The sequence below is a fragment of the Pan troglodytes genome, chromosome 1, assembly GCF_028858775.2.
Source record: "Pan troglodytes isolate AG18354 chromosome 1, NHGRI_mPanTro3-v2.0_pri, whole genome shotgun sequence".
In the NCBI taxonomy this organism is placed as follows: domain Eukaryota; kingdom Metazoa; phylum Chordata; class Mammalia; order Primates; family Hominidae; genus Pan; species Pan troglodytes.
The window spans coordinates 73,493,620-73,519,504 of NC_072398.2; the positions used below are offsets into that span (position 1 = coordinate 73,493,620).

The 25,885-nt window shown below is 44.4% G+C and overlaps 1 protein-coding gene across 2 annotated transcripts in view; it reads left to right on the forward strand.

The window, feature by feature from the left end:
- The window catches only part of TNR (tenascin R), a 430,161-nt gene that overhangs the window by 145,754 nt on the left and 258,522 nt on the right, over positions 1-25,885 (forward strand). The window contains exon 2 of one of the 2 annotated variants that reach the window (XM_063795257.1): positions 1,904-1,975. The exons of the other annotated variant lie outside the window; for it this stretch is intronic. The gene's annotated coding sequence lies outside the window, so the exon portion shown is untranslated. The remainder of the gene's footprint in view (positions 1-1,903; positions 1,976-25,885) is intronic. 2 annotated transcript variants of the gene reach the window in all.

The following is a 25,885-nucleotide window of genomic DNA, read 5'->3' on the forward strand; positions in this document are numbered from 1 at the left end:
TGTTATTATGTTTTCAATGATAAAACTAATGAAGTGATCTTGATCAAATCATTTAACCTGTATGGCCTTTAGTTTTGGTAAATGCTCTAAAAATAATCGTTAAACTTAACTGAAATAGAGAATTGGACTAAATGAGGTCTACAGTTGAATCACCGGTGGGAAAACACCTCGCATTTGCATGGTGATCTTTACTTTCTGAGGGAAGTTCATACACTGATTTCTGGAGACTGTTACTGTTGTTCTTGAGTACACATCCTGTTTGACTAATGCAAGGACGGTCCCTTGCCTTACTGCCTTATATTGTTCTCGGCATTCTCAGGAACATGCCCTGTGTGTAGTGGCCTGAAAGAATTATTTGTTGATGATAAAGGTGAGGTCCAGGAAAGATAATCTAAGATTATCTGATTTCTTGTGAACTTCTTGAGAAGCTGGATTTAAAGACCCTAGCTGGCGCAGAGGTCTGTTCAATTTTCACTAACCCTTCTCTGTTCTCTAGTGATGACAGAGAACAATGGAAATGAGCCTAGAGGAATAATGTTACTGCAGAAAAGTCAGTAGTTTCCATTTTTATTAAAATTCATTCTTCCCTAACTGCCATCTGTTTTTCTTTTGGGCCTGGCCAAATGCTTGGAGGTGAATGGATCAATGCTAATTTACATGACTGGTCCAGCTAACTAGGGCCCCCATGCCCCCACATTTCCAATACACCCCTCAGCAAGGTTTTTACCAGAATATTCCAAACCAATAGGCCTCTTCCTCCATCTAAAACCATCAGCAGGTATAGACAAGCCCCAGTGTCTGAAAAGTAAAGGAAAGCCTCTGAAAATTCAGCTCTTGGGTACAATTTGAACTTTTAGCACAACCAAGTGCAGCTGGAAATCTTGAGACTAAACTAGCATTCATGCATTCAGCAATATTCACTGAATGCTCCCTCTATCCACAGTATCCAAAAGCAGTTTCCAGATGGGAGGACCCAGGCATTGTTTCCTATTACATGAGCCTCTGGAAGCTGTGCCAGGACATGTGGGGAACAAAGTTACTTCTCACATTCCCTAGGAGATGCTGTTCCTCACGTGAGGTTCTGTCAAGCATCCTGCAGACCAGTGCTCTATTTCCAGCCCTGTGGGGACTTGGTCTGGGATGATGGGCAGCTCATCTCACCACTGTGCTGGCCCCTGAGAGAGCCTTGTACCTCAGGGACAATCTCTCTTGTCATTACCTGCCTCGCAGGGATGTCAAGAGGATTTAATGAGATAATGTTTGTAAAGCATTCTGAGCTCCTAAGAAGAATGAATAGTGCTATATAAATGCAAAACATCATTATTATAATGATTACAGAAGCACTAACTGTAGTTAAAAGCAAGTGGGGAGGAGCCCTGATTCCATTATAATCTTCTATTTCTGAGAGCTGATAACCCTGAAATATGCACCCCTTTTCCAGCTGAAATTCTCCACCTTTATAATCAGCTCAGAGGTGAAATGTTTTGGGAAAATTTTAGAAATTTCTCTTTAGTCTCTTTTGAGAAGGAAGAACATTAAATAAGCACACTTTGTCTGCTTACAAAAAAGCTGTTTTGACCAAAATCATTCAAAAAGGCTGAGCTTTATGACTTCAAATTTAGCTGGTCTTTAGTCCCCACTGAGATAAATGGAGCAGTGTTAAATCTGAGAGGAGAAAATTGGTTTGGCAAGTTTCTAGTGTTTGAAGCCACCATTCAAGGGTTGCTGAACGGAGGCTGATTTTTCCATATAATGAAATTGTTTCTTTCTAGAGAAATTATTTCGATGATTTTTTTTCCCACACTGGAAAATGAGGTTTGTTATGTTGACAATAATCCATCCTTCCAGTTTAGAAAGATCATTGATTTTCAGAAGAACTCTCAAAGTTCTTTTTCTTTTACAGAATCAGACTTTGAGTAGCAGAAGAGCCCACAGTACAGCAGGTGTCTCAAACTGAAATGATTCTGGGAGCCAGGTAGGCCACAAACAAGAGGGAAGTAGGGCAGATGTCATGACAGCTGAGCATGGTCACCATGTTGCGAACTGGTAGAAAGTGGTGAACGACGGGTGGGGGGAACTGGAGGACCTTCTAGAAGGACCCTCCACTCCTCAGCTCCAGCTCCTTCTTACCGTACAGAAACACGGGTTTCTTCATCTTTCGAGGGAAGTCAAAAATCAATAATTCTATATATCATCTCCCAATGTGAAATGTTATTCACAAATTCTTTTTCTTTTTCTTTTAAAAAAACATTGTGTAGCCAAACCAAAGATCTAAGCCATGGGATGTTGTTTTCAACCTTTGCCCTAAACGAGTGTGAATTTTCCAATGAAACTAGAATGGGCTTTTAAAAGTGGATTTTCTTAGACCAATAGAGTCTTAGAATAACAGAAGAACCATAGGATTCTGATAGCCCCTCCTTCTCCATTATCATATTCGCCTGCCTCCACCACAAGTTGTTTAATTTCTCTGTGCCTCAGTCTCCTCATTTGTACCATTAGCATAATAAGAGCACCTACCTCATAAGGATGTTATGAGTAATAAATGAGAGAATAAGTGCAAAATGCTAGCAGACTAGCAATCATGAGCATTCATTAAACCCTATTTGTTATTATTGCTGGTTCTCATTTTTTTAACTAGCTAACGATTTTTAACTAGCTAGGAATCGAGTCTAATGCCCTTTCTGTTCCATGACACTGTCTCCATTGCCTAATTCTGTTTGGTCCAATTCAGTCTGGTAATTTAGTGGGTCTACTATAGACTTAAAACAGAAAAGATGGGACAGACCATTGAAAGCCAGTACTTTTGAGGGTTGCAGGATGGGAAATAGTTGCAAAGCCAACTAAGTCAATGCAAAAGTATACCGATTTTACCCTCATGGCTTTGAAGAATCCAAGAGGTTCAACTTCATCCATGTTTCCAAAAGGCAATTTTTGATGACAAACTCTAGCAGAGAGGGAGGCACAGGAGTAAGCTCTGAAATAGGGTTTAAACTGGGTTTCAGTTTTGGTATATACTTGGGAATGTGAAAGGCTCCTTTAGTAGTTGCTTTTGCATCTTATTTGGAAAAGAAAGGAGTTGGTCTGGACAACTTCTTAGCCCCTTTCAGCTCTAATTTTCTGAGGCTGTGTCTGTATCTTCTTCCACATAATGCATTCCCTACCAATAGCTGGCAATCACCAAATGTCAGTTATCAATGATTCAATTATTCCTATCCTAAAATAATTTTTTTTTGAGATGGAGTCTCCCTCTGTCACCCAGGCTGGAGTGCAGTGGTGTAATCTTGGCTCACTGCAACCTCCGCCTCCCAGGTTCAAGCAATTCTCCTGCCTCAGCCTCCTGAGTAGCTGGGACTACAGGTGCCCACCACCACATCCAGCTATTTTTTTTTGTATTTTTAGTAGAGACAGGGTTTCACCATGTTGGACAGGCTGGTCTCAAACTCCTGACCTTAGGTGATCCACCCACTTTGGCCTCCCAAAGTGTTGGGATTACAGGCTTGAGCCACCATGCCCAGCCAATAATTTTTTTTTTTTTTTTTTTTTAGAAACAAGGTCTCACTCTGTTGCCCAGGCTGGAGTGCAATGGTTGCAATCTTGGCTCACTGCAACCTCCTGCCTTCTGGGCTCAAGTGATCCTCCCACCTCAGCCTCCTGAGTAGCTGGGACTACAGGTGTGCACCACTATGCATGGATAATTTTTGTATCTTTTGTAGAGATGGGGTTTTGCTGTGTTGCCCAGGCTGGTCTCAAACTCCTGGGCTCAAGAGATTGGCCCGCTTCAGTCTCCCAAAGTATTGTGATTACAGTCATGAACCACTGTGCCTGGGCCCCTAAAATAATTTTTTTATCTCACTTGGAAGATTAATATTATATATGTGAAACAGATAATTCAAGATAATATATGATTAAATGCATAAACAAAAGATGCAAATAAATGCTTTAGGAGATAGAAAGGGAAGAATAAGTTAGACCCATATTGATAAGGGAAAGATTGAATAATAGGTGTATTTCTGATGGACAGGAACAAAAGGGGTAGGAGAAGTGCATTCTGTAGGAATAACAGCAAGTCCAAAAGCAAAGAGGTGGGAAGAGTGGGTAGAAGCCCTTTGCCTTTCCCTATAGTGACTGATATACAGATTCAGAGAACTGAAAAAAAAAATGCTCAGAGGCATAATTCCTACAGGCCCCAGAATAACATTCCCAATCCCTATCAGGAAGACCCTGGAAAATTATAGTACCTGATTGGTACACCCACCTTCTCTGTTTCTTTAGAAAGTGTTCCATGGGGCTTAAGGAACTCTGAGAAGACAACAAAATGCCCACTAGGAAATGGGAGTCTCCTAAGAGATGCTAAAGTAACAGGGAGGGGAGATGTGTGAAAAGAGAGAGATTCCTCTTGTGCTGAGCCTCCTAAGATCTACCATGTGGCTTTTTATGGGTGAATAATGACCACAGAAATAAAGTCTAATAAAAGAAATTCAGCACTGTTGCCAGCCAGAGTTCTGAAGTCATCAATGTGAAGTATGCTGCCTGTGCCCCATCTGTTTGGGAGGACACTTGGTGCTGTGGAGGGAAACTTGAGAATATTTCTCTATCATGGAGAAAACAAGTATCTTGGGCCCTACTTGCCAGGCAGAAGACACCCACAACATCTTCTCTGTGCAGACAATAGAAGAGGGGACAGAGTCTGGTGAAGACTCTGGGACTGCTAGTGACAGGGTTTCTGAAGGACAGGCTCTTTTGGAATACAATTTTATTGATTTTGGTTCAACCAGTGAAGGAAGCTCATAGTGATGAGGGAATCGAGAGCCTATCAAACAATGCTAGTTTCCAAAACTTGTGACTCCTAAAACCTCAGCTGACAATCTTTTATTAGATTCTATTTGTACAGGAATTGCTTGCCCATAAAGCCACTTGGTAGATATTAAGAGGGCCCTACATAAGAGGGGTCTCTATTTTCTCACTGCTTTTTGAGCTGCAAACTGTTGGCTTGGGTTGGTTCCAATTGATCTACACTCTCTTTGACTTTTCTATTTCTCCATTAACTGGCTCGATGTGAGGCTTGGTTTACAACAGCACTGTGAACAGTGTAAAGGGCTGGGTTGGAGGGTGTAGGACTGGCTTGAGCTCTTTCGTGGCCTCTATTAGTGCTCTCCATACAACCATGGCAAATAAACAGACTAAGTAAAAGTAGATGGTTCCTCTGCAAGTACACTTCGAGATGAGTTCCCTACACCTGCTGCCTCCCAACCAGATTGCTACTCTTAATGCCCTTCCATAAAGAAATTCTGCCACTATTGATTCTCTTTGAAAGAGATTCAACCGGTGGCATCAAAGGAAAACCCCCAGTCAGAGATGCAATGGATAAATGCTTTCTTCCTCCCATGACCAAGGACAACAGGGATGTATCTTCCAGCACTGTAGGTAGATACCCACCAAAACAACAGCTCTACACTTCAATCAGAAGTCCCAGAAAAACCAGTTTGCCCTTGAAGAATTTCTTGCTTGGCCATTAATGAGGAAAAGGAAGGATGAGAGGAGAAGATGGGGCTTTTTAAATCACTGCCCAACCTGAAACTAACAAGAATAAAAATGTCCAAACTAGGAGACTAAGCACCAAAGGAAATGGAGGCTGGGCCCTTTTCATGCTCCAGCCCTAAGCTGTGTCCCTGGGAGAGTCACTTAACCTCAGTGAACTTCAGTTGCCTCCTCTGTAACTCACCTGACGCTCTCCGCTGAATGATGGTTAACAGCAGAGTGAAACTGTGCTGTAAAGGACTGTAGTGATTGATCCTCAGAAATGTACTGCCTAGATGAGTGATGGCAAGAGAGAGTGAGAGCAAAGACTATCTCACCCAGCACCAGCCAGAAAAGTGAGAGAGCCTCCGGCTCCTCGAGCCAGGGGTCCCTCAGTCAGGCTCCCGCAGGGGCTGGGTCACCTATGTGGATCACCATCCACAGGGAGATCATTAAGAATTCCGCTGACAACCAACATAAAGTGGCATTGCCAAACCTGAGATATGTGAGCTCCTCACCTATTTATCACTTGAACTGGTGAAGGGAACACTGGCTGCATCAGAGTAGAGGGGTGCACTGGCCCCTGGAGGAGCTTAAGAAGAGAGTTGTAATAAACGTGATAATAACCACACGAGTTAACAATTGTTGAGCACTTACTATGGACTATTTGCTAATGATTTTACATAAGTTATCTCTTATGTCTTACCATAACTCTATAATATAGATATTATTATTCCCATCTTACAAGTGAAGAAACTGAGTCTTCAAAAGATTGAGTAACTTAACTTGCCCTGAACTAGTCAGGATCACTACATGATGCTGCAGTAAAAAAACTCTCAAGTCTTAGTGGCTTAAAGCAATAGAAGTTTATTTTTTATTTACATTGAAAGCAGGTGACCAGGAGTCTCTGTTTATCTTGGTCACTTAGATTCCCAGGCTAAATCCAAATTGACACATGCTTCCTCAAATGCTACAGGAGGGGGAAAGGAATGTGGTGAATTTTGCACTAGCTTTTAAAACTCCCACTTCCACATTCATTCCCTCATATTGCTTGTCCAAAGCAAGTCACATGGCCACACCTAACTCCAGAGGGGGCAGATAAGTATAATTCTACCATGAACCCAGTTAGAGAATGGGAATATTTGTCAACAGCCCTGTTACTGGCCACCTAGCTTCACAGATGTAATAGGTGGGAAAACCAAGTTTCAAAACCACATTGGCTGACTTCAGAGCCTGTGCACTATTCTCACACTTCTGGAAGAGATCAACCAGCTGATAATCTCTGGCCCCTTCATGTCACCACCCCACACTGTCCTTGCAGCCTCTTCCCTTCCCTTCTCAGGCTGTGGGTTAAGAGATAGGCACTGGGTGATTGATAGCTCCCGGCAGTAGTTGGGGAGAGATTATCTAGCAGCATGTGCTGAAGGAGCCATGGCTGGGAGTCTGCTCATAATAGCAATTGAAGCACTAGTTTCCACAGGGTTTGAAGTGCCAGGGTCTCAAGGGCTTATTAATCCCACAGCAGTCCTGGGAGGGGTTCATTTCTGCTGTTATTTATACCTTTTGCTGTGCTCATCCAGCAAGGAGAGTCAGTTGGGATTATGTCCCGGGGACACAGAGCCCTGGCTGCCATCCAAGCTAGGGCTGTTGAGGGCTCTTCCTCCTCAGCCAGCTCCCAGTCTGCATTCATACAGAGGAGTGAATGGAGGCTATTTAGTTACAAAGATGCAGACACACACATCACAGAGGAGGTGGCCAGGAGGATGTGGCATCTTGAGACCTTGCTTATTCCCTCAGAGCTAAGCCTAAAAGCTATTTCTTCTGTGATCTCCCCTCCCCAGTTCAGAGATCTGACTGTGCCTTCCTTGGAACTGCTGTCCTCTCAGTCTGTCCCTGCACTCCTTGTTGTTACCTGGTTTTATTGTTTGTTTTTCCTGTATGACTTGCCCTGTCTGCTATAACTAGCGTGAGATCCTCAGCGCTCATATTATGACTGATGCTTTGTGGGGATGCTCAGAACACTGCACACATACAAGGTATTCAATTAGTGTTTGCAGCCCCTGGCACCTGACTACCTCTCTGAGCTTACCTCCTGCTATTACCTCCTTTGCTTTCACTTTTCACCCTGCTGGTTGGAATGAACCACTCATCTTGCCATTGCAGTTCTCCTCACCTTAGCCCACGCTGTCCTTTGGCCTAGAATGCCCTTCCCCTCCTCACTGCTGGCCACCCACCTCAACTGAGTGGATCCCTCCCTCCTTTGTGCCAACACTGTCCTTGCACATAGTTCTATTATAGAAATATTTGTATTTCAGTTCATTGTTTACCTGTCTGTCTTCTCCACCAGGCTGAGACCTCCTTGAGAGTAGACATGCTGTATTTACTTTTTGTATCCTCTGCCTTTACCAATGCCTCAACAGGACCAGGTCTAAAGTTAGGTGAGTGAGGCACTTGGTGGGGACACAAAATGTAAAGGGACACCAACAAAACTCAGCAGTTAAAATAAATAATATTTAATGCAATATTTTAAAAATCAAAATTAATACAAAAATCTATGATAAATGAAATATCAAATTTTTATTTTATCATTTTTAGAAATTTAAAATGTACAACATAGTGTTTTGATATAGACATACAATAATGATTACTACAGGTAAGCAAATATATCTATCATCTCCCATACTTACCTCTTTCTTTTTTGATAAGAGGCTCTCAAATCTACTCACTTAGCAATCTTTCAGTGTATAATACAATACTATTAACTATAGCCCTCAACATTTGAAATAAAGATAGATCAGTTGCAGTACAATATCAAATCATACTAGGATCTGAAGCAAAAGGAAAAATCAGAAATACTGATTGTGTCTTTTTTTTTATTATTATACTTTAGGTTCTGGGATACATGTGCAAAACGTGCAGATTTGTTACATAGGTATACACATGCCATGGTGGTTTGCTGCACCCATTAATCTGTCATCTACATTAGGTATTTCTCCTAACACTATCCCTCCCCTAGCCCCCAACCCCCTGACAGGCCCTGGTGTGTGATGTTCCCTTTCCTGTGTCCATGTGTTCTTATTGTTCAACTCCCGCTTATGAGTGAGAACATGCGGTGTTTGGTTTTCTGTTCTGGTGTTAGTTTGCTGAGAATGATGGTCTCTAACTTCATCCATGTCCCTGCAAAGGACATGAATTCATCCTTTTTTATGGCTGTGTAGTATTCCATGGTGTATATGTGCCACATTTTCTTTATCCAGTCTCTGATTCTGTCTTAACTTAAAATTTTAAAATTTTGTTCATCCTACCTGTTTTTTGCATTAATTATATGCATACTTTTTGCATTAATTTTTGTTTTAAAAATATTGCCCAGACTGAGATAGGTGCTCTATGAATATCAAATGAGAGTCAGGGAGCTGGTGACTGAGTGAGTACATGAGTGAATGGTTAGGAAAACTTTCCAGAATAAACCTCTAATTATCCAAAGTGTCCATATTTACTTCCAGAATTACACGTGTGTCCTTACCAACTACTTTTTTATTCTATTATCTGCCTTTTGGTTCAATTCATCTAAATCCTTTCCCAAGTTTGTAGAAAAGGAAGAAAAGAAAAATAATGCTGTAAATTGAGTCAGTTAAATGTGCTTTGTTCAATTAGTTGCAGCACCATATGATGGGGCCAAGATTTGAGATCTTGTATTTGTGGGGCAGTTGCTTGGTTTCGATCTCAAGAGAGAGTGCCCCCCTTCCCCTCCTCAATCCTAGTTGGTCAATGTACAAAAAGAAGATGTTGATTACTGTGGACACTGACTAAGAGACTAACTATTAGAGCAAATCCATCGCCACCACCAGAAACAAAGAATGGGTATCCCCCAGGCAGAAGGTTGGCATTTTTGGTTGAAATGGGTGCTTGGGCTTCTTATGCATCATTGTTACCATAGATGAATGCGACAAGAACTGGCCATACTGGGTCTACTCTTGTTCCCAGTTAAGGCATTACTGTGGGCTCATGGGAGAGGCACTGGCCCAGAATTGAGGAGATTAGGTTTGGGCTTATCTCTACTCTCATGAACTAAGTTACCCTGACCAAGTTACTTAGCCATTCTGAGGCCAGTTTATTCATGTGTAAAAAGAGAGGGTTATCTATAACAGTATGATTTTCAAAACCTGTACTATGGAATTCTAGGGTTATGAGCAGGTCTCTCAGGGGCCACTGATGGGATTGTGAGGCCGATGAACATAGCCACATGCTTCAACCAGAGCAGCCCCTGTTTGATTAATTATTAGATACCTGTGTAGGATTTATTTTATTTGGATTAAAAAAAGAGAGAAAAGGTTTCACTGCTTAGAAAAAAAAAGACATGAAACATTTGTCTAGATGATTGTGATAATCCCAGCAGCTACTATGATGCTATGGTCTTTTGGCTGCAGCTTTCAGGAGTGCCAAATTTGCTTCAGCTGTGTCTGAAAGATGTGTTCACTTAACCCCATGGGCTAGGAAGGCCCAAGGTGTAAAGACACATGCAGAATGATGGCTTGAATTTTTTTACCCTTTCATATCATCCAACATCTTTGTCCCAAGAAATTTCTTAAAATTAGTCACACTGCTACCGCCACAAAGTTTTGAGATAGGCCATTAAGAATTAGTCCAACTGCTTATTCAATGCTTGAATTCCTCCTCTCTGTTGCCATTAAGCGGTTATGGAATATCTTATTGAATTCCTCCAGTGACTGTGAACTCACTATCTCTAAAAGCAGTCCATCCCACCTTTGGTCATATCCAACTTGAACTTCACCTCTTCACACTATGCAAGACAAATCCAATCCCTCTTTACTTAGTAACCTTTTACATGATTGGAAAGTGATCATTCACTCCTGGCCATCTTCAGTCAGTCAAGCCAATGGCCCCCATCCTTGAGCTCTTCACTTTATGACTTAGGCTTAATCCCCTCCACCATGTGAGTGGCCCTCACTGTTTGCTTCCCCTCTCTTAGTGGTTACATGGGAATGGAATGCAACAATCTGCACAGGCTGATCAGATCAGAGTAGAGCAAAAGGGCTTTCTTTTTCTTGTCCAGTGCTTTTCAACCCTTCTGCACATTAAAAATCACCTGGGCAGCTTTTGAAAGAAATATTGTTTTCCTGGCTCCATCCCTGAACTATTAAATTAAAAATTATTGGGGTAGGGTCTAGGCTCTGATTTTTTTTAAAGTCCATGTAATTCTTTTGTGTAGCCAGAATTAAGAATCAATGCTTCTGACACCAGGTCCTTGATTGTTGCTTTGACTGGCCAATGATTTATTGGAGCATGCTACACAACTTTGTTGCTGGGCCAATTTGAAAAAAGGAGAGAACTATTTTTTCTATGTATCTACCATACACAAGTACTGAGCTAGATTCTTAACTACATGATTTCATTTAACCCTCAAATGTGAGTCAGGTGGTTTTGCCTCAGTTTTATAAAAGAGAAAACTGAAGCTCAAAAGGATTAAATAATTCACTCTGGGTTACTCAGCTATGCAAGTGGCTGGGTTCAGATTCAAACCTGGATCACAGTCCAAAGCCCACCTTTCTTTTATGCCACTCTGCATTCCTTAATTCAGTTAACGTAACAATTATTTATTAACAATCAGGACCTACCCTATGCTAGACATGTCCTAAGTCAGCAACTGTTATGAACTGAAGTTTTTGGGGTAATCTGCCAAGCTGCACTGGGACATGGAGCATTTTCCTTTTTCTCAATGATTTGTTTATGGGTATGTTTTCTTGAAGGAAAAATCATGTTGACGCAATGCAGGCTTTGTAGAGAAATAAGTCTTTAGTATTTGGTTGTAAAATAAATGTCAGAATAAAATGTTTGAGAAAATAAAGAGCCATATATAAAATTATTTCCCACAAAGCTGTAGAATACTGATGGGCTGTTGCTGATGTTTCATTAAGTAGAGCAAATTTGGTAATTAAGGAAAGAGCTGACATGCCCTGGCCAATCTTCATCCCTACAACTTTGGTCTCTTTGCCTGAAGTGACCAGAGTGACTTCACATTGTTTCAGCCACAAGATTTATCCCATCCTTTAAAGACCATCCCAGTCAGGTGAGTCTCAGTACCATGACCAATATCCAGTGGCTCTGTGACTCTTCTTACCAAAACTTCTGGAACATACTCTAATGAAGATGGCCACTTTTTTCTCCATAGGTTGGAGGGCTATTTATGGGGGCCACCTATACACTGACAGTAGCAGCTAGGAAGGAATGATAAGAATAAAGAAAGCAGGGCTGGGCACGGTGGCTCATGCTTGTAATCCCAGCATTTTGGGAGGCTGAGGTGGGCAGATAACCTGAGGTCAGTAGTTCAAGACCAGACCACCCTGGCCAACATGGTGAAACCTTGTCTCTACTAAAAACACAAAAATTAGCCGGCCATGGTGGCGGACGCCTGTAATCCCAGCTACTCAGGAAACTGAGGCAGGAGAATCGCTTGAACCTGGGAGGCGGAGGTTGCAGGGAAAAAAAAAGTATAAGGAAAGTTGTCCAGAAAAGAGAAGGGGTAGAAGTAACAAAAATGAAATATAGAAAAGAGAAATAAAAAGACAACTAAAGCTATGTTTGGAGCACCTGGCATCTCCAGATAGGATTCCTCCTGACTACAAATCCCCCTACCCAGCATCCATCTCTTTCCAAGGCTGAAATCAACCTCTTTTAGATGACATCCTGGAAAATCCCTCTTCCTTGAGGGCTTCCCTGATCACCAAAGATTGAGTCATTATTCTGCTGATATTCTTCCAGTCCTGTACTCATCTCATCATAGGACACACCATGCTGTATTAACATTGCCTCATTACTTATTAGTCACTTATTTTAGATCAAAGCTTCTTAACTATGTTCTCCAGGTGAGTTACAAGTGTGCCCAAGTTTTGGCACACCTCAGTGCTTAGGGCATCCTAGCTGCTGGAGCCCTGAGCAGCCTAAGTCTAGAAACTATTCTTTATGTGTGCCAAGACATCACAAAAGTTAGGAAACTTTTCTAAGCCCTTCATTAATGACAGGAGAGAAGGAAATGAGAGATGGAGGGAAAGGAAAGAAGGGAGAGAGGGAGAAAGAGAGAAGGAAGGAAGGGAAGGAAGTGGGAGGCTGACCATGTGAGAACAGATTTTCAGCAACTGAAGATACTCAAGAGCCACCATTTACTAGGGTGTTCTTCAAGCAGTTCCTGTCTGGATAGGATATTATGCTATTATACTATTAAGGTCTTCCTGTCTTTCGAGCCAGAGTGATCTGGTATAAAGAACATGGGCTTTGGAATCTGAAAAACACAAGTCTGAATCCCAGCTCTGAGACTTAAGATCTATGGTATTCATTCAAGTTATTTAATCTGTATGCCTCAGCTTTCTCATCCATAAAATGGGAATAATAGTAGTTTCATTTTTAGGCTACTATGAGAATTAACAAGATAATGTTTTTGCAATACTCTTGGCACATAATACATGCTCAAGATTTTCTCTAACATTTTGCGATTTTGTTTCAGAACTACTTCAGGAATGACTTTTGCAGCAAATGATAGTTCATATAGTTTTGTGCTTAAGTTTGAGTAGTTGCATTCAAATCCTGGTTTTATATTTATTAGTTATATGACCTTAGGCAAATTATTTAACCCTCCTCCATCTTCCATGCCTCTGTTTTTTGTTTTATTCCATCAAATATAGATAACTGCACCTACTTTATCAGTTTTTGTGCCCAGATCACATCATCAGTTTTTGTTAAGAAGGTTAAATGGGTTGACATGAGTTAAGGCCTCAGAATGTGCCTGCACATCATCAACACTCATGTTTGTATTTGCTATTAACAACGTTATTTAGTAGGAGGTAGCTAAGGGAAGCCAGTAAACCAATGACGTGCAGACACACCCCTGTCCAGACTGCTTCTGTGCAATTGTGGAGGAGACACCAAAGCATCTGAAATTGGAGCCCTTCCTTGACAGTTGGGTGGGAGATGTAGAAAAGTTCATTTACACTTAATATATATACAGCTATACTAATTAGTACAAGCTCCTAAGCCTAAAATAAATTAAACCAAACTTTTTTTAAAAATGTGGCTGTAGGCTGGAGAATATTGAGAACTTCCTGTTATTATTATCACATGCCAATTATTATGAGTAAAAATGTTGGTACAAACCAAGGTTATCTTTGAACCAGAAGATCCTAGGCCCTTGAGCCCAGAGTCATAAAGATGTTTAAGCATCAAATAGCGAGTATTTATTGTTATAATTTTCAGTGTTTTAGAATCTGTTATGTGGTTGATGGTTTTCATACATCACACATTCAAACCTTGCAGCCACCTATATTAGTTTCCTTGGGTTGCCATAACAAAGTTTCAAAAACTGGATGGCTAAAAACAACAGTAATTTACTGTCTCACAGTTCTGCAAGCCAGAAGTCCAAGTCCAGAATCAGGGTGTCAGCAGGCCCATGCTCTTTCTGATGTCTCTAAGGGAGAATCCTCCCTTGCTTCTTCTGGTTTCTGGTGTTTCTCTGCAATTGTTGTCATTCCTTGGCTGGTAGAGGTATCACTCCAGTCATGTGGCTGCCTTTTCCCTGCATGTCATCAAATCATCTTCCCTCTGTCGTGTCTGCATCTGTGTCCAAATTCCCCCTTTTTTATAAGGACACCAGTCACATTGGATTGGGCCTACCCCAATTACCTCATTTTAATTGGGTTACCTCTGTTAAAATCCTATCTCCAAATGGGGTCACATTCTGAGGCATTGGGGATTAGGACTTCAACATATCTTTTTAGAGGGATACAATTTAGCCAGTAGTAGCACCCATTAAGGTTTGTATTACAGATGAGGTATTTGAGCCTAAGAGGGTCAAGAAAGGTGTCCAGGTCACACAGCTCCACGTCTTCTGGACTAGATCCCCACACTCCTTGGCTTCCCTGTGCCAGCTTTTCTGGTGTGTCATTCTGGGCAGGGTGAGCTGGCCTGTCTTATGACATGGTTGATCCTGAAGTTCTCTACAGCACATATTTGTCTGAATTTGATCAATCAGTTCTGTAATCTTTGCATGAACTATCTCAACTGGAGATGTCCTTTCCCTTTTCTGTGTCTCAAGTAGTGGCTGACCCTCACCATGCCTGCCCATGTACAGTCAGAGGACACCCTGAATGCTGCAGGAATGAGGGGAAGGGGGTATTTGGTATCTAAGCCATCCTTTTGCCTTGCTTGTTTCCACTAAGGTTGTTTCCACTAGTTGACCACTGTTCTACTATGGCCTCCACTGACCAGTCCATGCAGTCTCCCAGTGCCCTCCCCTTCTGTCCCATGAGCTTTCTTAGACCTGCTAGCCCCCCGTTAGTCACTGTCTCAGTCCTATCAGGGGTCTCTTAGGTTCTGGGTATGGGCAGGAGTGGAAATTGTGCATGACCTTGGCAGCTGGCTCTCTTCTCTGCTGTTGCCTGCTGCTGGGTGTCTTGCAATTCTTACAGCATGCTTGTCATTGTCCTGGGTCAGCTCAACAGGCTCCTCTAGCCAGCTGGGCTCCTACTTCAGTTCTCACAGGCACTGTGGCTTTCTGAGGCTTCAATGCCAGCTCAGCTCCTACCTGGGCTCTTCTTCCCCTGGCTACCCTGGAAGGTCTCCTGGATTTCAAACTACGGCCACCTGTGTTCTACTCAGGCACATGAGATCTCTTCCACACCCTTAGGGAGGCAGTCTAGGGGGTTGAGGTAGGAGGAATTATTTCCTCTGGCCCTCTCTTTGCCCATACCTATCATGTTGCCTTAGTCTATTTTATGCTGCTATAACAGAATAGCTGAGACAGTAATTTGTAATAAACAAAAAGGTATTTCTCATAGTTCTGAAGACTGGGAAGTCCAAGATCAAGGTGCTTGCATCTTGGGGGTTGGGGGGGCTTTTTTGTGTGCCATCATATTGTAGAAGGCACAGAAATGGCAGAAGGGCAGAGAGAGGTTAAGAGGAGAAAAGGGGGCTAAACTAACCCTTTTATAATGAACCCAATCCCATGATAGTGGCATTAATCCATTCATAAGGATGGAGCCCTCCCTCATGCCTTAATCACCTTGTAAAGGTTCCACCTCTTAATACTGTTACAATGGCAATTAAATTTCAACATGAGTTTTGGAGGATATAAGCATTCAAACCATTACACCTTTCATCTACACAACTCCCCATAGTGGTGTGGTCCTCTGGGTCCAGGCAAGAACACTGATACTACTAGTCCAGGCAAGAAGCATGGTAAAGGCCTCTTGGCTCACTATGTGGAGTTCTCCACCACCCCCTCTCCCAGGGTTTCAACCTCAAAGTAGAACATGGAGCATGGCCAATACTTACCACTGAAACTTGTTTGTAGTCATCTTCCCATTTTCTTCAGGATTTTCTCTCAAGTCTAGAAAAGGTCCTACCTCTTCTCTGTATGATGGTGCAACTGTCTTTACAGCCTTAGGAATTTCTTCCTCTAATTTGTAGTGTAAGTTCTATGCTTGAGTCCTTCAGCCTTTTCTCACCACAGTCAAAGCTAAGTTTTGATATTAAAACGAAAACAATGCAGCAATAACTACAATGAGTCCTAGCTCTTGCAATAGCAAATATTGGCTTTCAAGAACTCAAAAACAACACTGTAAGTCTTGGTTCTCAAGAGGTTCTATGGTGCCCTGGGGCAATTAGCTTCAGCCTGATGGTCTAGTTTCAAAGGTGAAAGAGTTGTAGGTAAAAAGGCATTACCTATAAAGGAAAAGTCATGAGATAATATTTTAGAATATTGCTTTACTTTTGTTTAATCTTTAAGATTTTGCAGCCAAAAAGAGAATCTTTTCCTGGTACCACCCAGAATTTGTGAGTTTAGTAGGTTGAAGCATCCTTTTGATGAATCCTAGATTCTGGCCTGCAGGATTTGATTGGTTTTGCTCTAGTCTAGGGCCAGAGATAATATCTCTAATTCTGGCTTCTCACATCCCAAACATGTGCTATCAGTCCCTGGCATGTAGATAGGGATGAATAAGCACAAGCTTGCTGGCTTCTAGATATACTAGTAATGGGAAATACTGACTTGTTACTGAGTTTCTAGCCTTATCTTTCTTTATTAGCCGGGGCCATGTCACTTTATGCCTGTCACCAACACTATAAACCTGATCATCTTATCTAATCTGTCATTTTGCAAATATAAAAATGGAACTCTCAAAAGGTAAGAAAAAAATGCCCCAAAGATTCCAAAGCTTCATTGTAGTGAAGTCAAAGACAATGAGCATTGGGCATATACAAGTTCAAGAAGATCAGAACTCCCACCACATTTTCTCTGCACCACCCCATGCTGCCATGAGGGTTCCTTGCTCTTCCCAACCAACAGATTGTTTTTCTACTATAAATATCCAGTTTGGAGGTGGAGGTGGACAAGTGCAAATGCTCGACCCCAAGAAACTCCAATCCATCTGCTCATGGCTGCCGAAGATAGAATTTCTGATGAGCTGGGACCTCCGTTTCTTTGCCAAGAGACTTTAGCCCACATGCCAAGAAAGGATTTAGTCCTCTGCTCAGATGAACCCCTGTCTGAGAATGTGGAGATTACAGTGAAGGCTGCTCTTGACGCATCTATGGCATTCTATCCGGCAACCCCTGCTCTGGAGGAAAAGACACTGGGTAGACACAGACAGTAGGCAAGGATGAGCGGTTCCCATTTTCAGTTCTAGTTGACACCACTGTGGGCAGCAGCAGCAGTCTCTGCAAAGCCTGGGCCAGCCACAACACCATGCAGAAAGTTCTGTGGATATTTAAAAGCCAGCTGTCAGTTCAAGCTTGTTCCACTGAGCTTTCAGTCCTGATGGCTAGACTGGCAGTGTTCCCACTTGTAAACCTGGAAGGAAAACTGACTTGCTGTCAATCATAACTACCTTTTCACACAGTTTTTGTTTTCAAAGCAGAGACCCCCATCCCCCACCCCCTGACAACTTGAAACCCTCTGTTCTTTCTAGAAGAATATACAGGATCTCCCCACTCTCACAATGGAAAGACAATATTGAGAATTTTTAAAGCAATTGAAGGAAATAGATCTACATGCCATAAAATGGTGGGATGCCAGGGCAGGGCAAGCTGCCCTTAATTGACCGTATCCCACACAAACACAAAAACACCATTCCCTTCTCTCATGTAAATAAGATTACGTGAAAATATCATGGACAATCTTGAAAGTAAAAAAAATAAGTTAAATGAATCACAAAAGGGCTTCTTTGAAAGGAGGTAAAAATCATCCCACAAGCTTTCTTTTGCTGAAAGTTGCAGAAGAAGGGAGGGTTTATTCCATGTGCACAGGGTGATTGTAATGTAATAAGACTGCTATTCTTGTGTGGCTCGTTAACTAGCCTTAAAGATAATTCTAAGAGAAGTTCAAAGGATATTTTGAGCAGTGGGAGAATCAGCAAAGGCATTGCTTTGAATGACAGCCCTCCCTTGGATCTCTGTAAAAAGTTAATCACATTTCATATGCAAATAGAGACCCCCCAGGTACAGTGTCAGGCTTCATTCATTTATTTAAATGGTATTTCTGAGCTCTTACCTGGTGTGCAGCACTGTGCCAGGTTCTACGGGGCATACAAAAAAGGTAGGCTTCATTTTCCTGCCCCTGCTATCTTTGGGGAGAAGTTAGGTTGTACAGCACAAAACATTTAACTGACACGCAAGACAGAATTGTCAAAATAATTGGCCACACCTCATGTGAGAGCGTCAAGCTGTCTTGCATCAGCTGCCAGAGCCACCTCCCCACTTTTCTCCCCAGCAGCTGCCTCCCCGAATCAAATGTCTAGATGTCAGGTAGTGGGCTTCTTGGGGTCGACTCTGCAGGTCAATGCCTTGATGGTGGGGGCCTGTCTCTAGCTTTCCTTTCCTTATGCCGTTTGGACCTCAGCATCTTTTCAGGGATCTCTGATGTGTCTAAGTTGCCATGGGGACCAATAGCCTCCTTAAAAACTGAAGCCACCCCGCTGAAAGGGAAAGGGAAGGAAGAAGGAAAGGAATGGAAGGATAAAAGGCAGGACCTGCCTGGGGATCAGAATAGAAGTTGGATATCCAAAGGAAGGACTATGGGAAAGAAGGGCAGGTGGTGCTGCTGACCCTCTCCCCTCTATTTCCAAGGACGGAACCCCTGCCCTGGCCTCTTTGTCTCCTACCCCATGTCTTCTCTATCATTTTACCCATCACCATCCCAAACTGACCTTGTCTGTACTCCTCAAAACCTCAGTGGGTTATAACTGATACTAGATAACATCCAAATTCCTGACCTTGACCATCCCATTAATCCAAATGACTTTTCCATACTTTATGCCCACTGCTCTTCTGTCAAATCCTCAGCTCCCACCACATTGGTCTAATCGCCTTTGCCCAAATGTGCCCTTCATTTTCTTTCTCAGACCCTCCCTTCTGCCTGGTCTGCCAGTCCCACCTATCTTCCGTGTTGAACCTGCTCATACTTCAAGCCCCTCTCCATGCTCACCAGCCCACAGCAAGCTTGTCTTCCTGCCTTTGACTCCTCATCATTCCTACAGTCTGTAGCACTCCCATAGCCCATGTAAAATATCTTGTGTTATATAATGATGGCTAAATGCTTAGCAAATCTTAAATGCAGGCAGGCAGGCAGGCAGGTAGGCAGGCAAGAAGGAAGGAAGGAAAGAAGGAAGGAAGGAAGGAAAGAAGGAACGAAGGGAAGGATAGGAGGAAGGGAGGGAGGGAGGGAGAGAGGGAGGACTTACCTCAGCCTATAGCTCTGAATAAATGGGACTTATGATGGGAAATGGTGAAGGATTCTCAGTCAGTTATTTTTGCTTAGTTGAGAGAGTTATACAGATAACATTTGGTGGTAGCACTGTGGCCAAGGCAAAGAGTTCCTGGCCTTGGTGAGTTGAGACAGGGCCTGCCATGACATCCAGGGTTCCTGGCAGTAGAGGAGGGGGCTTCTGCCCAGACAGACTTCACCTCACCAGGGGTAGCCACCACCCTCACCTGCTCCAGCATCAGAACCCACAGAAGTCCTCCTTCGTCACAGCTACAGGATGACACACTAATTGCCAGGCTGGCTCTCATTTAAATTCTTCTCAATGGTGAGTGCAGAAGAGGTGACAAAACCCCACAGGATTTCCATTTGTTTTAATTCTAGTTCAGCTCCAGGGATCTCCTCATTAAGCCACATCACTGAAGCCATTAGGGGCCAGAGACTAGCCAGAGGCAGTGAACCCAAGGTGGAGCTGTGGCCTCGAGGGTCTCCCTCCTCCCTTCTCTCATTCATCTCTCTCCCCACTGTTCCTGCATCTATCTAGGTAATGCTCCCCCTCTGTATGCCCATGTCATTTTCATATTCTATCCACTGAGCTATTTGCACTGTTTGTATTTTCTGCCTGTTCTGCTTTACAGCCCCTTTTCATCCACAGCATCTATCCTGTTGATATTCTGTTCTATTTATATTCCCCTCCAGTGCATTTCCTCTCCCTCCTTTTTAATCTCTTTTATCAATCTTGTTTACCTTCTCTATGGCCCCTCATCTTGCTATTGTCTGGTTATCTATGTAGTTAAATTGCCCTCACCCCTCCCTCTCTGTCCCCAGATCTCCCCTGAATGCATCCAGTTTCCCCCGGCAGGCCTGCCCGCTCCACCTCACACCCACGTCCACATTTGACAAGTGGAACCTACTAAACTCCACTGTGAGGCAAGCCCTGCTCAGCCAGGCACACACAACTACAGACCCGAGAGGTCTGGATCTATTCACTACTAATAACAAGCGCTAACATATATTGAGCATCCAGCACACGGCAGGCCCTGGGCTGGGTCTTCATTTTCTGCTTTCAACAACTTTTCAAAGCAATTTCCTCCTTATATTACAGAGGAGGAAGCCGAGGCTCAGGGAGGTGAAATAACTCGCTCAAGGTCACACAGTTAATATGTAGGATATTGACAATCCACTCTTAGTTATCTGCATGAGCAATGGCATGGATAATCTTTCCCTGCAGAAAAATGTGAAACTCATTTCTAATAGGCTCGGGAATATAGCATTTGGGGCAGTAGATTTCCCTCCTCGTGCTGCTCTGCTGCAGCTGGACCATCAAATACAGTGGAGGAAAGGCCAATGGGTAGACCACAGATTCTGAACACTCTGACAGTTAGCGTGGCCCTCCACAGAAACGATATTATAGACGGCATTATTTACAGGGGCAGGAAGGGTCAGTGTGATAGCTGCCAGCCCCTTTCCCTACCTCGCTCCCAAACCCGCACCCCCAGCCCTCCAAGCCATTTGTACTTCCTGAGCACCCACACTGACCAAGGCTTGTGTGGGGCAGTGTCAGACATCTAGTGAAGATGGAAGATTCCAGTGTGGCCTCAGATAAATCATGGCAAGAGTAATTGACTGTCTGTTGTGTGTTAGGCAGCAGGGAGATCCCGGAAATGGAACCGTCATGGCCCAAGAGGGTGACCAGGGAATCCTCAGGTCACTTGGTCAAGTAAAAGAAATGTCTTCACTCCCAGACCTAGCAAACTCCTAAAACGCTGATCCCAAGGACAAAGAAAAGTAATAACAAGACAGAACCTGCCCAACAAACTGTGGGGGAAGTTATTGAACTACTTGAAGGCAGTTACCCCAAATTCTTCCCTGGGCCCCTATTGTCTCTAGAGTTGGATCCAGACTCCCTAGCCTGAGATTCAAGACTCTCTGTAGCCTACATCTTGTACCCTATATATGCTTACCCCGCTGCATGAACTCCCTTTCCCTGCCAGATGAGAATAACACAAGGTCTCTAATCACCCTGCATATGGTGTGGGGGAATGAATTGAAACCCCCAGGGGGCATGCTTGAAAAAGAATGGATGGCCTTTCTTTGGCTAATTACCAGGGTCTTTATATTAGTCTTTGAGGATTTTACAGAGTCCAGTGATGGGAAAACACATGCATTTCAATTATCATACACAGAGTAGAGAAATAATGAGCACTAAAATAAGTTGTAATTAGTGTGAATTGGGAGCACAGAGGAAGAGGAGCCTTATTTTGGTTTGGGGGTTTAAGAAGGCTTCATGGAAGAGGTGGCATCTCAAAAAATAGTGTCTCAAAAATGAAGTAGGATTATGCAGAGTCTCAAAAAATGAATAGGATGTATACAGATATTCTAAGTGAAAGGGTGAACATTTAGCAAAGGATAGTAAAGTTTATGAAGTATTTACAAGCTTGGGATGATGTGGTGGGATGATGATGGAGGTGGGGAAAGATCATGCTTTTATGTGAGTAGCTGGTGTCACTAAGAATAAATTCCTAGGGGCAGTGGCCTTGTCTTTGTAGCTGCTGTGCCTAGTACAGTCAGGGCTGGTCCTGAAAGAATATTTCTGATCATTGGTGATAGATGGTAATCATGATGGCCTGTGCAAGGGTGGTACCAGTGCTGCTTTATGAGACTCAAGTCACTGTCGCAGTGAGGCTAAGGATCACCCACCAGCGCCCGGAAATACTGAATAGATTTCTGACTGCACTTCCTCCTCTCCTCCCACTTTGCTCAAATTCTCTCCACCTGACTTTGCATCTCTTTCAGGGAAAACAGGTGGGAAATTGCCAAGCTGACTGACAGCCCCCTGCCCATGGTGATAGACCCTGTCACAGAAAAGTAATTTCTTTTTAAACTTCTATCCAGTGAAATCCCGCAGCTGCACACAGCAGGCCCAGCTGTGCCATCACTGCCATCCTACCACCGCAGTGCTGGGGAATAAAGGAAAATTCTTAGCATTAAATTTCATGTAAATCAGACTTTATTTGCTCTGGTGACGGGTTATTACCTTCTGCAGAGAATGAGGGGAAAAAATAGCTGCTGGCTGGAGGCACAGCTCCCCACATGAGGATGTCTCGAATCGCAGCCCCTACCAGAGCAGGCCTGGGCCATCCACTTTGCCACACCTTTTCCTTTGCCCCCACAGCTCCCAGGAGGATGACTTTTCCACCGGCATCTGCAGGCTCCAGCTTGGTTCAACTTAGCAGTGCAGTCCCCACCACTTAGCCTTCTCACTGCTTGTGTGGGGACAGCAACTTTTACCAACTGCCTCCTAAGCCCATCATACACAGTCCCCCGGTGCACTGTGGTGTGGGCTGTCTCCCACCTGGAATGCTCTATACACTGCTGTCTACCTGGTTACACTCAATCTAGCCTTCAAGGCCCATCTCAAGTCCAAACCTCCACAAAGTCTTTCCTCACTACTCAATCTGAGGCACTCTCTCTCTCTCCTTTGAGTTCTACTCATCTTTAGCCTCTGACTGATAGATTCCTATTAGCAACCAATACATTTATTGGGTGTCTATGTGCTAAAAATGATGGTTGGCATGTTCCTCATGTGTTCGTCAACCAGGTTGTGACAGGCTGAGGGTAGAGATGAGTACCCATGAATGCTTCTTTTTTTTTTTTTTTTAATTTATCATTCTTGGGTGTTTCTCACAGAGGGGGATTTGGCAGGGTCATAGGACAATAGTGGAGGGAAGGTCAGCAGATAAACAAGTGAACAAAGGTCTCTGGTTTTCCTAGGCAGAGGACCCTGTGGACTTCCGCAGTGTTTGTGTCCCTGGGTACTTGAGATTAGGGAGTGGTGATGACTCTTAAGGGGCATGCTGCCTTCAAGCATCGGTTTAACAAAGCACACCTTGCACTGCCCTTAATCCATTTAACCCTGAGTGGACACAGCACATGTTTCAGAGAGCACAGGGTTGGGGGTAAGGTCACAGATCAACAGGATCCCAAGGCCGAAGATTTTTTCTTAGTACAGAACAAAATGAAAAGTTTCCCATGTCTACTTCTTTCTACACAGACACAGCAACCATCCGATTTCTCAATCTTTTCCCCACCTTTCCCCCCTTTCTATTCCACAAAACTGCCATTGTCATCATGGCCCGTTCTCAATGAGCTGTTGGGTACACCTCCCAGACGGGGTGGCGGCCGGGCAGAGGGGCTCCTCACTTCCCAGTAGGGGCGGCTGGGCAGAGGCGCCCCTCACCTCCCGGACGGGGCGGCTGGCCGGGTGGGGGGCTGACCCCCCCACCTCCCTCCCAGACGGGGCGGCTGGCCGGGCGGGGGGCTGACCCCCCCACCTCTCTCCCGGACGGGGCGGCTGGCCTGGCGGGGGCTGACCCCCACCTCCCTCCCGGACGGGGTGGCTGCCGGGCAGAGACGCTCCTCACTTCCCAGACGGGGTGGTTGCTGGGCGGAGGGGCTCCTTACTTCTCAGACGGGGCGGCTGCCGGGCGGAGGGGCTCCTCACTTCTCAGATGGGGCGGTTGCCAGGCGGAGGGTCTCCTCACTTCTCAGATGGGGCGGCCGGGCAGAGACGCTCCTCACTTCCCAGACGGGGTCGCGGCCGGGCAGAGGTGCTCCTCACATCCCAGACGGGGCGGCGGGGCAGAGGCGCTCCCCACATCTCAGACGATGGGCGGCCAGGCAGAGACGCTCCTCACTTCCTAGATGGGATGGCGGCCGGGAAGAGGCGCTCCTCACTTCCTAGATGGGATGGCGGCTGGGCAGAGATGCTCCTCACTTTCCAGACTGGGCAGCCAGGCAGAGGGGCTCCTCATGTCCCAGACGATGGGCGGCCAGGCAGAGATGCTCCTCACTTCCCAGACGGGGTGGCGGCCGGGCAGAGGCTGCACTCTCGGCACTTTGGGAGGCCAAGGCAGGCGGCTGGGAGGTGGAGGTTGTAGCGAGCCGAGATCACGCCACTGCACTCCAGCCTGGGCACCATTGAGCACTGAGTGAACCAGACTCCGTCTGCAATCCCGGCACCTCGGGAGGCCGAGGCTGGCGGATCACTCGCGGTTAGGAGCTGGAGACCAGCCCGGCCAACACAGCAAAACCCCGTCTCCACCAAAAAAATACGAAAACCAGTCAGGCGTGGCGGCGCATGCCTGCAATCGCAGGCACTCGGCAGGCTGAGGCAGGAGAATCAGGCAGGGAGGTTGCAGTGAGCCGAGATGGCAGCAGTACAGTCCAGCTTCGGCTCAGCATCAGAGGGAGACCGTGGAAAGAGAGGGAGAGGGAGACCGTGAAGAGAGGGAGAGGGAGACCGTGGGGAGAGGGAGAGGGAGAGGGAGAGCACCCATGAATGCTTCTATCCAACCACGGTGCCTAGCACAAGGCTTGCACATAGTGGATTCTCAATAAAGGTGTTGGTCCCTGATAGAAGTATATCAGTCAGGACAGGCTAGGTTATGCTATAGTAAAAACTGCTCCCAAATGCTCAGTGGCTTAAAACAATGTAAGTTTATTTCTTGTTCACACCACCTGTCCATTGCAAGTTAGCTGGCAGACTCTGCTTATTTTAGTTTCTCAGGGACCCAGGCTGTTAGAACAGCCACCAACTTGAATATTGCTTGGGAAGGTCTCACATTGACAATGAAATAAAGCTTTGTCCTGGAAGTGACACGGTGTACCTCCACTCACAAGCCACATGGCCCCAGCAAACCTAAAGAGGCCAGAAAGTGCAATCCTGCCAGGCCTCCAGAAGGCAGAGAGCAAGAGATACTTGGTCAATAGCACCAATGACTTCTCCAGACTGCTTAGTTACTAAATTCCATGAGGAATGTGCTACATCTGTTTTGTCCACCACTGAATCCCTAATGACTGACACAGTACATAATAGGTACTCAGTAAATACATAGGCTGATAGTCAACTTTTTCTGACCCTTTATCTTCATGCAGAACGGAGCTCATGTGCTTTCTTGGCCTTTGATCTGCCTTCTGTGCCTCTGTGACCATCAGCACTTGGAAGGAAGCAGCATGCCTTCACTGCTTTGCAGTCCTTACACACAAGGATCAGTGTTGCTTAGGTGTATTGCCTTCTGCACCATAGGAGAGGAAAGAAAGGAGGGGAACAATTATCTGTTGAGGCTGATCTTTGTTATTTGGTAAGCAGACACTTTTTGAAAAGTATGTGTATAAAAAGGTTGTGTGTGTGTGTGTGTGTATGTACAAGTGTGTACTGGATGGGAAGAAGGTAGAAGATAGCGCCATATCTTATCGCTGCATATCTCCCACTAGCAGTTAATCAGTGTCATGTTTGATGCAACTCTTGGTAGTGGGGATTGGAGGGAAAGACCTGAGGAAATGGTGCGATTCTTTGACTCCTACTCCCATCTTTTCTTTCATTTGATCCTCTTTTTTCTCTCTCTTCTTCTTTTTTCTGTACTTTGATTATCTTATACCTTTTCTTAAAACCACAGGAGCAGACATAAAAAGACAATGGGGACAGGACGTCTTTTCATTTCACCCAGGGTGGGGAGAAAGGAGAAGGTTTTGGGAATGCGAGAACTGGACTTGGGTCTGGCTGGAGATTGGTCATCATTTAAGGCCATGGTAATGGCCTGA